This window comes from Stenella coeruleoalba, assembly GCF_951394435.1.
Source record: "Stenella coeruleoalba genome assembly, chromosome: 15".
Taxonomy (NCBI): Eukaryota; Metazoa; Chordata; class Mammalia; order Artiodactyla; family Delphinidae; genus Stenella; species Stenella coeruleoalba.
In genome coordinates, this window is record NC_137161.1 from 33,136,280 (window position 1) to 33,152,963 (window position 16,684).

A 16,684-nucleotide genomic window follows, 5' to 3' on the forward strand; every position below is an offset into this window, starting at 1 on the left:
AGGGATCACTTGTGCTCCCCCATGTTTTGTCTTCGTGTGGTATTGGAATTGATCCACTTTCCTAAAGATGGGCACATAGTCTTACTAGCTGGCAAATAGAAGGTTTATTTTTACTAGGATAATATGTTACTCCATTGCCTATACATAAGTAAGTAGATGAACCTCCTTTCTCTCTTCATTACAGAGTCAAGAGATCCATGTTAGCAAGATACCAAGATATCTCATGACAAAATCTTTTGGCAATCTTGGTTCCTAATGCAGGAGTATGTGTAAACAGAGATATGATTAGAAATCTATCACCCACCATTGGTCAAATAGTTGAGGAAACTGAAAAAAAGCATTGCAGCATAACAGACATCCCTAAATTCCTTAGCCCATATAATATTAGATAACAGAATTGCCTCATATTTTTGTTGGTTAAACAAGGAACCATTTATGTTATTGCTTGCACTACTTGCTGCACTTATATCAACAGCTCTGGAGAAGTAGAGGCACACACACACACAATTTCCCAAAAGAGTGAAATGGCTACAAGATCAGACATTTTTTTCCCGTTTTGCTTACAAATGATTATCATTGTCATAGTATGTATTGTTATTCTTTTCCTGGCTATGAAGCTACTCAGGACATGTATCACTACTTGCTTTAAGCCTACTGTTTACAGCAGGTGTAACATAGCCAGGTCATTGGAAGCAACCTAAATGCCCATCGACAGACAAATGGATAAAGAAGATGTGGTACATATATACAATGGAATATTACTCAGCCATAGAAAGGAATGAAATTGGGTCATTTTTTGAGACGTGGATGGATCTAGAGACTGTCATACAGAGTGAAGTAAGTCAGAAAGAGAAAAACAAATATCGTATATTAACACACATATGTGGAACTTAGAAAAATGGTACAGATGAACCGGTTTGCAGGGCAGAAATTGAGACACAGACGTAGAGAACAAACGTATGGACACAAGGGGGGAAAGCGGCAGGGGTGGGGATGTGATGAATTGGGTGATTGGGATTGACATGTATACACTGATGTGTATAAAACTGATGACTAATAAGAACCTGCTGTATAAAAATATAAACAAAATAAAATTTTAAGAAAAGCAGGTGTAACAATGTTTATGTGACAATTCAACATAATTGATAAAATGTATAGCCTATAAAATGTTTCCCCATTAGCATACATCTGTGCTTGTTCACTATGTCTGATTAGACACCCCCTCCCTCCCACCCCCCAAGTGGATAACTAGGCAAATCTCTTCTTTTTTTTTTTTTTCTCATGAATGAAAAAAATGTCAAATTTTGGTCACAGCTCTAAGGCAGACGTTACATTTTTCACAAGGATGGAAATGGAGACACCTAACGCTGGGTGTTAAGGAGGTGGGTTCATACGGCTCTCACAGCACTATGGCCTGGATGATGATCTCTGGGATCTTGATGTCCTTCTTGCTCTGGACAGTCCTCAGCTACAGCTGGGCTGGGCTGGGCTTCAGTCCTTCCACAGCCTTGGCTTTTGCACACTTGATGGTCTGCTGCAGAACATGGTGCATGGCCGACACAGTATTTTCACAGGCCACCTTGAGACTGTTGAGTTGCTTGTGCATCCATGCCAAGAGCACGGCAATGAAGAGGTCCCCAGTGCCTATGGAGACTGTGTCCACCTTGCACATCTCCATGAGGATGCTCTGCATCATCACGGTGCCGTCAGGGGTCTGGGTCATCTGGCTCCCTGGCATGATCAGGTAGTTAATGCCCCTTGGGGATGGCAGGTCTAAGCTGGTGATGACCACTGTGTTGAGGCCCATTAAGTGCAGCACATCCATCACTCACTGCTAAGTCTTCTTCTTGGCTGTGAATCTTTCTGCTGCTCAGCAACTCAGTCTCAAATTGGTTGGGGGTTATGATGTCTGCAACTGGCATGTCCTTCTCTCTGTAAACCAGAAGAAGGTCCTCAGGGAGGTAGATGGAAACTTCTCTGTTCCACTTGTCTCCCATCACGGGGACGCACATGACCAAGAGCCTGGAGTTCTGCTGCTTCAGCTCCTTCCTGGTGTCCACCACCATGGCCAGGAAGAACTTATCTTTCATGTAACCTGTGAGCACATAGTTATATTTCTTCATGTTGTTCAGCTCCAGCCCGTCATACAGCTCGTGGAGCTCATCTGAGTTCAGCACTTGGCCATTCCAGTGTGAGTAGCCTGTGTGGTTTAAAAACTGGACAGAGTTCACTACATCAATCTTGAACCCCAAAACATGTAGTGGGAGTGTGACCGCCTGATTGCCCATGTAGCCACAGATGACATGGCTCTGAATGGAGAGCACCTGACAATCTTCCTCCTTGCCAGGTCTGCCTCAGGGGCAGGGCCAGGCAGGGTCATTGTCTCCGCCGCATGCTGGGGCTGTGCTCCACTTGGTTCCAGCTGCACTCAGGCTCTGCTCCGCTGCAGCCCTGCTCAGTGAAGGCACTCTGCTTGAACGATGGGCCACCTCCCTCTTAGGCAAATCTCTTTACATGTATAAACAACAAAAACGGAAGCCTAACACTGAGGGACATGATGGACCCAGGGCAGGCAGAAACTACCCTGGCATTGAGAGACAAATATTTTGATCATCAGTGCTTTCTATTGAAAGATTTTCAATCAGAAGGGAGAAATAATGGAAGGAAATTTTCACATATTGAGGTATGGGAACGTCTGGTTTCTGGATTATACATGATTTGACTTAAATTTTATGTTAACCTAAACAGCCTGTTTGTGGTCTATCAAACATACATTGTACATCTGCTTTAATCATTAAAGAAAAAAGTACATTGACTAGAAGTAAAGAATGTCCACATTAAGAATAAAGATTAAATGCCTCTCTTCCTGTGATGCCAATGCTGGTATTCCTTCAGTGATAAGACTGCCTTCCTAGGTGTCAAGGACATACTGACTTGCTGTGTATGTGCTGATCTGTTTATTTTTGAAACCTTGAAAGGATGGTGTCCCTGACTTGTTTGATGTTCTTTGTTCTGACAAGATGTACAACTGTGCTGAAAACCATGCTTCTCCAGAGCAGCTCCTCAGATTAATCTGAGAGGCTGTCTCCCTGACCATAGTCCTTAATTTGGGTCAAATAAAACTCTTTTATTTTCCTATTATAGATTTTTTATTGATTATTTTTGAAGACATCTGTGTGAGAGCTGAAACAAGAAGGCAGACTACTGCCTTGCTCTACCTCACCTGGGCAAAAGCATGTTAGAGATGATTCAAATTTTTTGTTTCTACCACAAAAGTACCTTGAGTATTAATTCTGGAGTTACAAATAAATTTTAGCTAGTAGACAAATTCACAAATATGGACCCATCGAGTAGTGAGGCTTCACTGTATAGAGATATGGACTTGACACCCAGGAGAAAGAGCTAAAAGAATTAGAAATAGTTGTCTCTGGGAACAGGACACTGGATGGCAAGTGAGTTATGGGACAGTGGCTTTTAATCAAGTATAAATTTTAATTTGTTAACAAATTTAAAATGAATAATTTTTCAAAAATATTTTAAACCACTCCTTCTTCCATGACTTCTTCTCCCCTTCGTCCAGGCTGGTGGAAAATGTAATCCATCATTATTGGGTTTCACTTCCCTGACCTCCAGCATCTCAAGAATATCCTGAGATTATTTTAGAAAAGGCAGAGCTTTCTGGAAGGGCTCTCTGGACTCCAGTCTAACTGGTCTCTAAAAATTTGTCTTCTCTAAGTACTTACTTGAAAGAAATGTCTCTCTTTTTCTGAGCCCAGTTTGAGACTGGGTCTTGCCCTGTGGCTTCCAGGGCCACAGTGAATACCTCTCTTGCATTTTTCTGGGAAGAGGATGGTTCTTGGGAAGGGGGCAGGGGCAGATGGCAACCTCAACTTCTCAGTAGGAATTGCAAATGACAGTTGTTTCCAATCCTTGACCACTGGGAAGGGTAAGTTCAAGCTTGCTGTTTCCTGAGTCATGAAGGCAAAATTTAGCCTTTTGTTGAGCACTATCTGTGTCCCAGGCACAGTGTCTAGTTCTTTGTATGCATTACGTTACTTAATCCTCACAACCTAAGGGGACATTTTACAGATGAGGAAACTGAAGCTTAGGGAGCTTAAGCAATTTGCTCAAGGTCATCCAGCTACTAAGTGGCAAACTTGGGATTTGAACTTACACCTGGTTAACTCTCAAACCAATGCTCTCAACAGCTCACAATACTATTGGCACACACATGCAGTATTCCTTTTGCAAATTTCAAATTCTACTTAGTTTTGATAGGTTGAATTTCTGGCAGCTTCTGAGAGTTTATTGCCATTTATGAGGACTTTATCTTGGCAGGATGGTTTCCTTAGAGTTCACCAAGGAAGGTGTGCTTTTTGTTGCTTCTCACTTTGTTTAGACTGTTCCTTCCATCTGTACTGCCTTCCCTGACCCTTCCTTTGTGTATAATTCCTAGCCATCCTTTAAGAACTAGCACTGTAGGTGGTGAAGCTGTGGGAAGCACAGGTGGAGGAAGGAGAAATTTTAACCTTGAATGAAGATTGACATTTAAATTTTTACTTGGAACTGGACTATCTCTTACCAAAGTGAGATTTTTTTTTTTTAAAAGGACCACTGATGTTGGGAGCACTTTTCATGATCTAAGAGGGTCCAAGTGTTTTATAAAAGTTGCCCTGATTTTCATCCAAGGAGCGAAATATAAATACCTTTTCTCATGTCAACAGGCAGAATGGGAAACAAATAAAATAGTTTTAAAAAATTATGCTGCATGAGTCTTGCTTAGTTATTGTATTAATAATACATATATTTGTACAATACTTAATGTGATTGCAAGCTTTCTACTGTTTGGATAAACATAATTTATTTTAAACCATTAAATCTACTGTTTCAAATTGTCTCCATTTTCCCCCAATTTAAGACTATGCTGGACATCTTGTTAATTTTTTTTTCATGTATGTAAAAATGTAAAGGGTTTTGGTATGATTGTAAATATTTTTGCCAGAATATTCTCTCTAGAAATATATCAGAGCTCCTCTAAGATTATTATGCATTGTTACTATCACTGTCCTGTATGAAATATTGTGCTTTACTAGGTCCTTGGGATACCTGCCTTTGACACTCAACTGAAACAGCAAGGGACATATGGCAACACTATAATAATGACAATGTATGTGTTTATTATTTTACAGTTTCATTTACCTTAATAAATGAACAGTTTCATGTACCTTTCATATTCAAGGCTTCTCAAACTATACTGTGCAGATAAATCATTTGGGTATCTTTTTTTTTAACATCTTTATTGGGGTATAATTGCTTTATAATGGTGTGTTAGTTTCTGCTTTATAACAAAGTGGATCAGTTATACATATACATATGTTCCCATATCACTTCCTTCTTGCATCTTCCTCCCTCCCACCCTCCCTATCCCACCCCTCAAGGCGGTCACAAAGCACCGAGCTGATATCTCTGTGCTACGCGGCTGCTTCCGACTAGCTATCTACCTTATGTTTTGTAGTGTATATATGTTCATGCCTCTCTCTCGCTTTGTCACAGCTCACCCTTCCCCCTCCCCATATTCTCAGGTCCATTCTTCAGTAGGTCTGTGTCTTTATTCCTGTCTTACCCCTAGGTTCTTCATGACATTTTTTTTTCTTAAATTCCATATATATGTGTGAACATACGGTATTTGTCTTTCTCTTTCTGACTTACTTCACTCTGTATGACAGACTCTAGGTCTATCCACCTCATTAAAAATAGCTCAATTTCATTCCTTTTTATGGTGAGAAATATTCCATTGTATATATGTGCCACATCTTTATCCATTCATCCAATGATGGGCACTTAGGTTGTTTCCATCTCCAGGCTATTGTAAATAGAGCTGCAATGAACATTTTGGTACATGACTCTTTTTGAATTATGGTTTTCCCAGGGTATACACCCAGTAGTGGAACTGCTGGGTCATATGGGAGTTCTATTTGTAGTTTTTAAGGAACCTCCATACTGTTCTCCATAGTGGCTGTACCAATTCACATTCCCACCAGCAGTGCAGGAGTGTTCCCTTTTCTCCACACCCTCTCCAGCATTTATTGTTTCTAGATTTTTTGATCATGGCCATTCTGACTGGTGTGAGATGATATCTCATTGTAGTTTTGATTTGCATTTCCCTAATGATTAATGATGTTGACCATTCTTTCATGTATTTGTTGGCAGTCTGTATCTGTATCTTCTTTGGAAAAATGTCTATTTAGGTCTTCTGCCCATTTTTGGATGGGTTGTTTGTTTTTTTGTTATTGATCTGCATGAGCTGCTTGTAAATTTTGGAGATTAACCCTTTGTCAGTTGCTTCATTTGCAAATATTTTCTTCCATTCTGAGGGTTGTCTTTTGGTCTTGTTTATGGTTTCCTTTGCTGTGCAAAAGCTTTGAAATTTCATTAGGTCCCATTTGTTTATTTTTATTTCCATTTCTCTAGGAGGTGGGTAAAAAAGGGTCTTGCTGTGATTAATGTCATAGAGTGTTCTGCCTATGTTTTCCTCTAAGAGTTTGATAGTTTCATTTAGGTCTTTAATCCATTTTGAACTTATTTTTGTGTATGGTGTTAGGGAGTGATCTAATCTCACACTTTTACATGTACGTGTCCAGTTTTCCCAGCACCACTTATTAAAGAGGCTGTCCTTTCTCTACTGTACATTCCTGTGTCCTTTATCAAAGATAAGGTGACCATATGTGCATGGGTTTATCTCTGCGCTTTCTATCCTGTTCCATTGATCTATCTTTCTGTTTTTCTGCAAGTACCATACTGTCTTGATTACTGTAGCTTTGTAGTATAGTCTGAAGTCAAGTGCCTGATTCCTCCAGTTCCGTTTTTCGTTCTCAAGATTAATTTGGCTATTCGGGGTCTTTTGTGTTTCCATACAAATTGTGAAAATTTTTGTTCTAGTTCTGTGAAAAATGCCAGTGGTAGTTTGATAGGGATTGCATTGAATTTGTAGATTGCTTTGCATAGTAGAGTCATTTTCACAATGTTGATTCTTCCAATCCAATCTATTTGTATCATCTTTAATTTCTTTCATCAGTGTCTTATAATTTTCTGTATACAGGTCTTTTGTCTCCTTAGGTAGGTTTATTCCTAGATATTTTATTCTTTTTGCTGCAGTGGTAAATGGGAGTGTTTTTTCGATTTCACTTTCAGATTTTTCATCATTAGTGTATAGGAATGCCAGAGACTTCTGTGCATTAATTTTGTGTCCTGCAACTTTACCAAATTCATTGATTAGCTCTAATAGTTTTCTGGTAACATCTTTAGTATTCTCTATGTATAGTATCATGTCATCTGCAAACAGTGACAGCTTTACTTCTTCTTTTCCGATTTGGAATCCTTTTATTTCCTTTGATTCTCTGATTTCTGTGGCTAGTACTTCTAAAACTGTATTGAATAAGAGTGGTGAGAGTGGGCAACCTTGTCTTGTTCCTGATCTTAGTGGAAATGCTTTCAGTTTTTCACCATTGAGTATGATGTTGGCTGTGGGTTTGTCATATATGGCCTTTATTATGTTGAGGAAAGTTCCCTCTATGCCTACTTTCTGCAGGGTTTTATCATAAAATGGTGTTGAATTTTGTCAAAAGTTTTCTCTGCATCTATTGAGATGATCATATGGTTTTTCTCTTTCAATTTGTTAATATGGTTTATCACATTGATTGATTTGCATATATTGAAGAATCCTTGCATTTCTGGTATAAATCTCACTTGATCATGGTGTATGATACTTTTAATGTGCTGTTGGATTCTGTTTGCTAGTATTTTCTTGAGGATTTTTGCATCTATGTTCATCAGTGATATTGGCCTGTAGTTTTCTTTCTTTGTGACATCCTTGTCTAGTTTTGGTATCAAGGTGATGGTGGCCTTGTAAAATGAATTTGGGAGTGTTCCTCCCTCTGCTATATTTTGGAAGAGTTTGGGAAGGATAGGTTTTAGCTCTTCTCTAAATGTTTGATAGAATTCGCCTGTGAAGCCATTTGGTCCTGGGCTTTTGTTTGTTGGAAGATTTTTAATCACAGTTTCAATTTTAGTGCTTGTGATTGGTCTGTTCATATTTTCTATTTCTTCTGGATTCAGTGTTGGCACGTTGTGCATTTCTAAGAATTTATTCATTTCGTCTGGGTTGTCCATTTTATTGGCATAGACTTGCTTGTAGTAATCTCTCATGATCTTTTGTATTTCTGCAGTGTCTCTTGTTACTTCTCCTTTTTCATTTCTAAATCTATTGATTTGAGTCTTTTCCCTTTTTTTCTTGATGAGTCTGGCTAATGGTTTGTCTATTTTGTTTATCTTCTCAAAGAACCAGCTTTTAGTTTTATTGATCTTTGCTATTGTTTCCTTCATTTCTTTTTCATTTATTTCTGATCTGATTTTTACGATTTCTTTCCTTTTGCTAACTTTGGGGTTTTTTTCTTCTTCTTTCTCTAATTGTTTTAGGTGCAAGGTGAGTTTGTTTATTTGAGATGTTTCCTGTTCTTAAGGTGGGCTTGTATTGCTATAAACTTCCCTCTTAGAACTGTTTTTGCTGCATCCCATAGGTTATGGGTCATCGTGTCTCCATTGTCATTTGTTTCTAGGTATTTTTTTATTTCCTCTTTGATTTCTTCAGTGATCACTTCGTTATTAAGTAGTGTATTGTTTAGCCTCCATGTGTTTGTATTTTTTACAGTTCTTTCCCTGTAATTGATATCTAGTCTTATGGCGTTGTTTTCAGAAAAGATAATTGATACAATTTCAATTTTTTTAAATTTTCCAAGGCTTGATTTGTGACCCAAGATATGATCTATCCTGGAGAATGTTCCATGAGCACTTGAGAAAAATATGTATTCTGTTGTTTTAGGATAGAATGTCCTATAGATATCGATTAAGTCCATCTTGTTTAATGTACCATTTAAAGCTGGTGTTTTCTTATTTATTTTCATTTTGGATCATCTGTCCATTGGTGAAAGTGGGGTGTTAAAGTCCCCTACTATGAATGTGTTACTGCTGATTTCCCCTTTTATGGCTGTTAGTATTTGCCTTATGTATTGAGGTGCTCCTATGTTGGGTGCATAAATATTTACAATTGTTATATCTTCTTCTTGGATCGATCCCTTGATCATTATGTACTGTTGTTCTTTGTCTCTTGTAATAGTCTTTATTTTAAAGTCTACTTTGTCTGATATGAGAATTGCTACTCCAGCTTTCTTTTGGTTTCCATTTGCATGGAATATCTTTTTCCATCCCCTTACTTTCAGTCTGTATGTGTCTCTAGGTCTGAAGTGGGTCTCTTGTAGACAGCATATATATGGGTCTTGTTTTTGTATCCATTCAGCCAATCTGGGTCTTTTGGTGGGAGCATTTAGTCTATTTACATTTAAAGTAATTATCGATATGTATGTTCCTATTCCCATCTTCTACATTGTTTTGAGTTCGTTATTGTATATCTTTTCCTTCTCTTGTGTTTCTTGCCTGGAGAAGTTCCTTTAGCATTTGTTGTAAAGGGGGTTTGGTGGTGCTGAACTCTCTCAGCTTTTGCTTGTCTGTAAAGGTTTTAATTTCTCCATCAAATCTGAATGAGATCCTTGCTGGGTAGAGTATTCTTGGTTGCAGGTTTTTCTCCTTCCTTACTTTCAGTATGTCCTGCCAGTTCCTTCTGGCTTGCAGAGTTTCTGCTGAAAGATCAGTTATTAACCTTATGGGGATTCCCTTGTGTGTTATTTGTTGTTTTTCCCTTGCTGCTTTTAAGATGCTTTCTTTGTATTTAATTTTTGACAGAGTGATTACTATGTGTCTTGGCATATTTCTCCTTGGATTTATCCTGTATGGGACTCTCTGTGCTTCCTGAACTTGATTAACTATTTCTTTTCCCATATTAGGGAAGTTTTCAACTATAATCTCTTCAAATATTTTCTCCGTCCCTTTCTTTTTCTCTGCTTCTTCTGGAACCCTTATAATTCGAATGTTGGTGCATTTAATGTTGTCCCAGAGGTCTCTGAGACTGTCCTCAGTTCTTTTCATTCTTTTTTCTTTTTTCTGCTCTGCAGTAGTTATTTCCACTATTTTATCTTCCAGGTCACTTACCCGTTCTTCTGCCGCAGTTATTCTGCTATTGATCCCATCTAGAGTATTTTTCATTTCATTTATTGTGTTGTTCATCATTGTTTGTTTCATCTTTAGTTCTTCTAGGTCCTTGTTAAATGTTTCTTGCAATTTGTCTATTCTATTTCCAAGATTTTGGATCCTCTTTACTTTGATTATTCTGAATTCTTTTTCAGGTAGACTGCCTATTTCCTCTTCATTTGTTAGGTCTGGTGTGTTTTTGTCTTGCTCCTTCATCTGCTGTGTGTTTTTCTGTCTTCTCATTTTGCTTATCTTACTGTGTTTGGGGTTTCCTTTTTGCAGGCTGCACGTTCGTAGTTTCCATTGTTCTTGATATCTGTCCCTAGTGGCTAAGGTTGGTTCAGTGGGTTGTGTAGGCTTCCTGGTGGAGGGGACTAGTGTCTGTGTTCTGGTGGATGAGGCTTGATCTTGTCTTTCTGGTGGGCAGGTCCACGTCTGGGGGTGTGTTTTGAGGCGTCTGTGGACTTATTATGATTTTATGCAGCCTCTCTGCTAATGGATGGGGTTGTGTTCCTGTTTTGCTAGTTGTTTGGCATAGGGTGTCCAGCACTGTAGCTTGCTGGTCGTTGAGTGAAGCTGGGTGCTGGTGTTGAGATGGAGATATCTGGGAGATTTTCACCTTTTGATATTATGTGGAGCTGGGAGGTCTCTTGTGGACCAGTGTCCTGAAGTTGACTCTCCTACCTCAGAGGCACAACACTGACTCTTGGCTGCAGCACCAAGAGCCTTTCATCCACATGGCTCAGAATAAAAGGGAGAAAAAGTAGAGAGAAAGAATTAGTAGAAGTAGGAAGAAAGAACGAAAGAAAGAAAGAAAGGAGGGAAGGAAGGAAGGAAGGAAGAAAGAAACAAAGAAGAAAAGAAGGAAAGAAGGAAAGAAGGAAAGAAAGAAAGAAAGAAAGGAGGGAGGGAGGGAGGGAGGGATGGTGGGAGGAAGGAAGGAAGGAAGGAAGGAAGGATGGAAGAAGGGAAGGAAGGAAAAAAGAAAGAATGTAAAATAAAATAAATTAAAATATAATAAGGTTATTAAATTAAAAAATAATTATTAAGAAAAAAATTAAAAAAAAACTGGACAGATAGAACCTTAGGACAAATGGTGGAAGCAAAACTATACAGACAAAATCTCACACAGAAGCATACACATACACACTCAGAAAAAGAGGAAAAGGGGAAAAAATCATAAATCTTGCTCTCAAAGTCCATCTCCTCAATTTGGGATGATTCGTTGTCTAAAGGAGGGAAGGAAGGAAAGAAAGAAATAAGATAAAGTAAATAAAATAAAGTTATTAAAATTAACTGTTAAGAAAAAAATTAAAAAAAAAAAACGGACGGATAGAACCCTAGGACAAATGGTGGAAGCAAAGCTATAAAATCTCACACAGAAGCATACACATACACACTCACAAAAAGAGGAAAAGGGGAAAAAATCATAAATCTTGCTTCCAAAGTCCACCTCCTCAATTTGGGATGATTCATTGTCTATTCATGTCTATTCATGTATCCACAGATGCAGGGTACATCAAGTTGATTGTGGAGCTTTAATCCGCTGCTTCTGAGGCTGCTGGGAGAGATTTCCCTTTCTCTTCTTTGTTCTCACAGCTCCTGGGGCTCAGCTTTGGATTTGGCCCCGCCTCTGCGTGTAGGTCGCTGGAGGGCGTCTGTTTTTTGCTCAGACATGAAGGGGTTACAGGAGCCGCTGATTCGGGGGCTCTGGCTCACTCAAGCCGGGGGGAGGGAGGGGCGCGGATTGCGGGTCAAGCCTGCGGCGGCAGAGGCCGGCATGACATTGCACCAGCCCGAGGCCCGCCGTGTGTTCTCCCAGGTAAGTTGTCCCTAGATCCCAGGAACCTGGCAGTGGCTGGCTGCACAGGCTCCCCGGAAGAGGGGTGTGGATAGTGACCTGTGCTCGCACACAGGCCCCTTGGTGGCAGCAGCAGCAGCCTTGGCATCTCCCGCCCGTCTCTGAGGTCCGCGCTTTTTGCCGCGGCTCACGCCCATCTCTGGGGTTCGTGCTTTTAGCCGCGGCTTGCGCCCGTTTCTGGCGTTCCTTTAAGCAGCGCCCTTAATCCCCTCTCCTCGCGCACCAGGAAACAAAGAGGGACGAAAAAGTCTCTTGCCTCTTCGGCAGCTCCAGACCTTTTCCCGGACTCCCTCCCGGCTAGCCGTGGTGCAGTAACCCTTTCAGGCTGTGTTCACGCAGCCAACCCCAGTCCTCTCCCTGCGCTCCGACCAAAGCCCGAGCCTCAGCTCGCAGATCCGCCTGCCCTGGCGGGAGAGCAGACAAGCCTCTCGGGCTGGTGAGTGCCGGTCGGCACCGATCCTCTGTGAGGGAATCTCCCCGCTTTGCCCTCCGCACCCCTGTTGCTGTGCTCTCCTCCGCGGCTCCGAAGTTTCTCCCTCTGCCACCCGCAGTCTCCGCCTGTGAAGGGGCTTCCTAGTGTGTGGAAACTTTTCCTCCTTCACAGCTCCCTCCCACTGGTGCAGGTCCCATCCCTATTCTTTTGTCTCTGTTTTTTCTTTTTTTCTTTTGCCCTACCCAGGTATGTGGGGAGTTTCTTGCCTTTTGGGAGGCCTGAGGTCTTCTGCCAGCATTCAGTAGGTGTTCTGTAGGAGTTGTTCCACGTGTAGATGTATTTCTGGTGTATCTGTGGGGAGGAAGGTGATCTCCGCGTCTTACTCTTCTGCCATCTTCAGAACACCCCTCCCCCATTTGGGTATCTTGTTAAGATGCAAATTCTGACTCAGTGGGTCTGAGTTGGGGCCTGAGAACCTGCATTCCAGCAAACTCCCAGATGTTGCTGATGCCACTGGTCTCAAAACTACATTGTGAATAACTAGTCTTTGTTTATCTTAATTCCTGTGATAATCTAACAAATAACAAAAACCTCAAGTTAAGTGATTTGTCTTCAGTCCTGACAATGCAGCTTCTTTCAGTCATTCATTTGTTCACTCACTCACTCCTTCAGGCACTGTGGAGACTGAAGCCAGTGAAACCAAACCCCACCTTTGTGGGACTTGTCTTCTAGTGGAGAAGACCGACTATAGGTGAGTAAATAAATAAATACAAATAAAACAATTTCAGGTAATAAAAGTGTTTACAAAGGAAAATAAAGCAGGGCAAGAGATTGACTATTAACAGGGGTCTTCTGGATCTAAAGTTTACTCTCTATACTCGTCGATTAAAGATATGGCCTTCACTATTGCATAACACTTCGTAGGTCATGTTTTGCTATCAAATCTCTTCCCCCTACTTAGTTTTCACAATATCCCTGTGATAAGTTTAGGCAAGGATTCCACATAATCCAGCTGGTGAACCATTCAAACTTCTTGAACTAAAATACAGAGGGAGAGAGGCACCCTCCTTAAATAAAAGGTCTTTTGTTTTCATTTGAGTTGACAAAGGAACCTTTGGCCTCTTCTTGCCAATCTCACTCATGGAGGTCGAAGGGGAAGGGAGATGGGAGAGATGACTGATCGTGTGTGTGTGTGTGTAGGTGTGTGTGTGTGGGTGTGTGCACCACACTCAATCCATTTGTCTTGGAAGACTACATCTAGCTGTTAGGATACTTTGGCTGTAGGCAACATAAACCAATTCTGTCTTAAAAGGGTAAACAAATAAAATTGAAAGATATGGTTAGGTACGTATAGTTCACAGAATCAGGAAAAAGCTCCCATTAGACTTCGGAAAGCACAGAAACCATGGCAGATCATGGATCTAGGGAGTCCCTTTAGGCTTCTCTCTTCAGACGAATGGGCTCCATATAGTTTCAGGCTTTGTGTCTGTTAGGGGTTGAATTGTATCCCGCCAAAATATATGTTGAAGTCCTAGCACCCAGTACCTGCAAATGTGATCTTATTGGGAAGTAGGGTCTTTGCAGATGTACTCAAGTTAAGACGAAGTCATACTGGAGTAGTGTGGCCAATCCAATATGTCTGGTCCCCTTATTAGAGGAGAAGTGACAGAGACATGTGGGGAGAAGATGGCCATTGACAATGGAGGTAGAGATTGGAGTGACACATCTAAAACCCAAGGAATGCCAAGGATTGCCAGCAAACACCAGAAGATAGAAGAGGCAAGGATGGATTCTCCCCTACAGATTTCAGAGAGAGCATGGCCCTGTCAACAACTTGATTTCAAAATTCTACCCTCCAGAATTGTGAGACAAAAAATTTCTGTTGTTTTAAGCCATTCAGTTTGTGGTACTTTGTTATGGCAGCCCTAGGAAACAAATACAATGTTTTTCTGCTCCAGGTTCAAACTCCAAGGAGCAAACATCTGAGTAGCCCAGCTTATGTAATGTGCACACTCATGAGATCATATTTGGGGGGGTGGGCGGTTCTTCAATGAGTAGATAGATGCTGTTGCCAGCAGTAGGGAGAATGGATGAGGGCAGCAAAATAAGGATATGTACCTGGTATGAACCCATGTGTGCTGCTGGAGCCTCATGACCTGGGGTGGGGGTGGAGGAGTGATTTAGGAATGTTCAGGCCACTTCCTTGGGTTGCTCCAAACCCTGGTGGTGTTTCTGTGAGTTCTTCCTGACTGGAGCAAATTCAAACCTCTTTACAAATTGAACATTATCACAAGGATCTTGATAACTATACTGAAATTTTCCATTTTTAAAATCACTCACCCACATATGCACCAACCAATAAACAATTTATCTGTTTACCCACCCATCCATCCACTCCTTGACCTACGCACCCTTCTCATCACTGTTAACTGATCTATATGTTTATCCACTCATCTACTCTACCACCTGTTCACCTAACTATCCATAAATGAGCACCTACGTTTGTCAGGCAATATTCTTTTTTTTTCTTTTTTTCATTTTTTGGTCACACTGCACACCTTGTGGGAGCTTAGTTCCCTGGCCAGGGAGTGAACCCAGGTCCATGGCAGTGAAGGCACCGAGTCTTAACCACTGGACTGCCAGGGAATTCCCCGTTAGGCAATGTTCTTCAGTTTGTTCATTTATTCAGTCATTCATTCAATAAATCAATCAGTATTTGTTGAGTGCCTCCTCCATTTCAGACAATGTTCTAGGTGGTGGAGATAAAGCAATGAATAAGAAGATATGGTCTCTGCCCTCATGGAGTTTGCAATATTGTTGTAAAGGTAGATGTTAAACCAATAACTAGGAAGACAATATGTGAGGCAACTTCTCCTTTTGTCGTAATTCCTTTTCCTCTTGTACCTCCCTCTGTTTAGTGTGTATGGAAAACTTTGATTTTGGAAAATTTACAGAGCATATAGCGTAGGCAGATGACTGGATTGGAGAAAAGGAACATCACTTCCTGAGGTGAGTGAGATTGAAGTCCACTAGACTCTAAGCTCCTGGAGGGCAAGAAGAGTGTATATTTTAATTCATCACTTTTTCCCAGGACTTGTCACAGAGAAGACACCAAACAAATAGGTGCTAAATGATAAAAAGGGCAAATATTTACTCTGTAATTTCCTGAGTTTTGACCCTTTGAAATATTTTTTTTTTCTGATTCTGGCACTTTCAAGATCATAGTTTATTTATTACTTCAGATAAAAAGATAGTATACATATTAGGGAATCCCTTAAAATTCAACTCTAGCATTATACAGCATCTATAACTTTTGCACTGAATGTTAACCAAAAAAAGCTCTAAACACCTGAAAGCCACACTAGTAACATGAACTATGGTAATAAAAAATTTGACATTTAATTTGCTCAATATATAGTATTTACATTATGAAACCAATGGTGATACGATAAACAGTGATAAAGAAATAGTAAAACTAAACTTTACAAAGCAAAGTTTTATATTCTTACAATATGCTAATTATCATAATTGTATATAAAAATTAAAACATAGCAGAGCTTTCTGTTACAGAATTCTTAATTATCTGAGTTGTAGTCATTACTTGCTAACGATTTACATGCAACATTTGCTAGTACTGACATTTGATTTTTTTCCCCCAAGAAAGTGTAAGTAGATATTTATTTAAGAGCAGACATTAATTTACTTGTGGACAGAAAAAGATAAAACTGTACTCAAGATTCGTACTGGTCACAAGCCTCTTCTCTATAGAAATGATAAAAATAGTAAGACCGAAAAAAATTCCTGAAAGGAGATGCATAGGCAAAGAGTACCATGAATGGCACAGCTCAAAAAATCTTGGGACCAATTAGGCACACATCTTTTCTCTCTCCTTCAATGATGAGAGGTCTATTTTGCCATCAAATTATAATAACTGCAGCAAGTAAAGGGTACCATCAAATTATAATAACTGTAGCAAGTAAAGGGTACCAGGTATACAACTAATTAAACCTTGCAAAATACTAAGATGGGCAGGGGTGGCCGGAAGAAGGAACAATTTCCATATAATTCAAACTATATACAGCATAACTAGAATGGGAGCTCATCCCAAACTGACTATATGAAACAACTGGACTTTTATGATTTAATAGTTAAAATTATAACAAGTGTAATAATACAATAGAGTTACATGGGAAGCAAGAGCCAAGGGGCACTTTATATTATTTACTGTGTATTTCAGTTTAAAAATAATT

General features: G+C 40.0%; 1 pseudogene across 1 annotated transcript; it reads right to left on the minus strand.

Annotated features, from left to right (window-relative positions):
- Positions 1-1,399: 1,399 nt before the first annotated feature.
- LOC307198559 (pyridoxal kinase-like) lies at positions 1,400-2,348 on the minus strand (annotated as a pseudogene). The gene has a single exon. The product of its transcript is annotated as a pyridoxal kinase-like (transcript).
- Between the last annotated feature and the right edge of the window lie 14,336 nt (positions 2,349-16,684).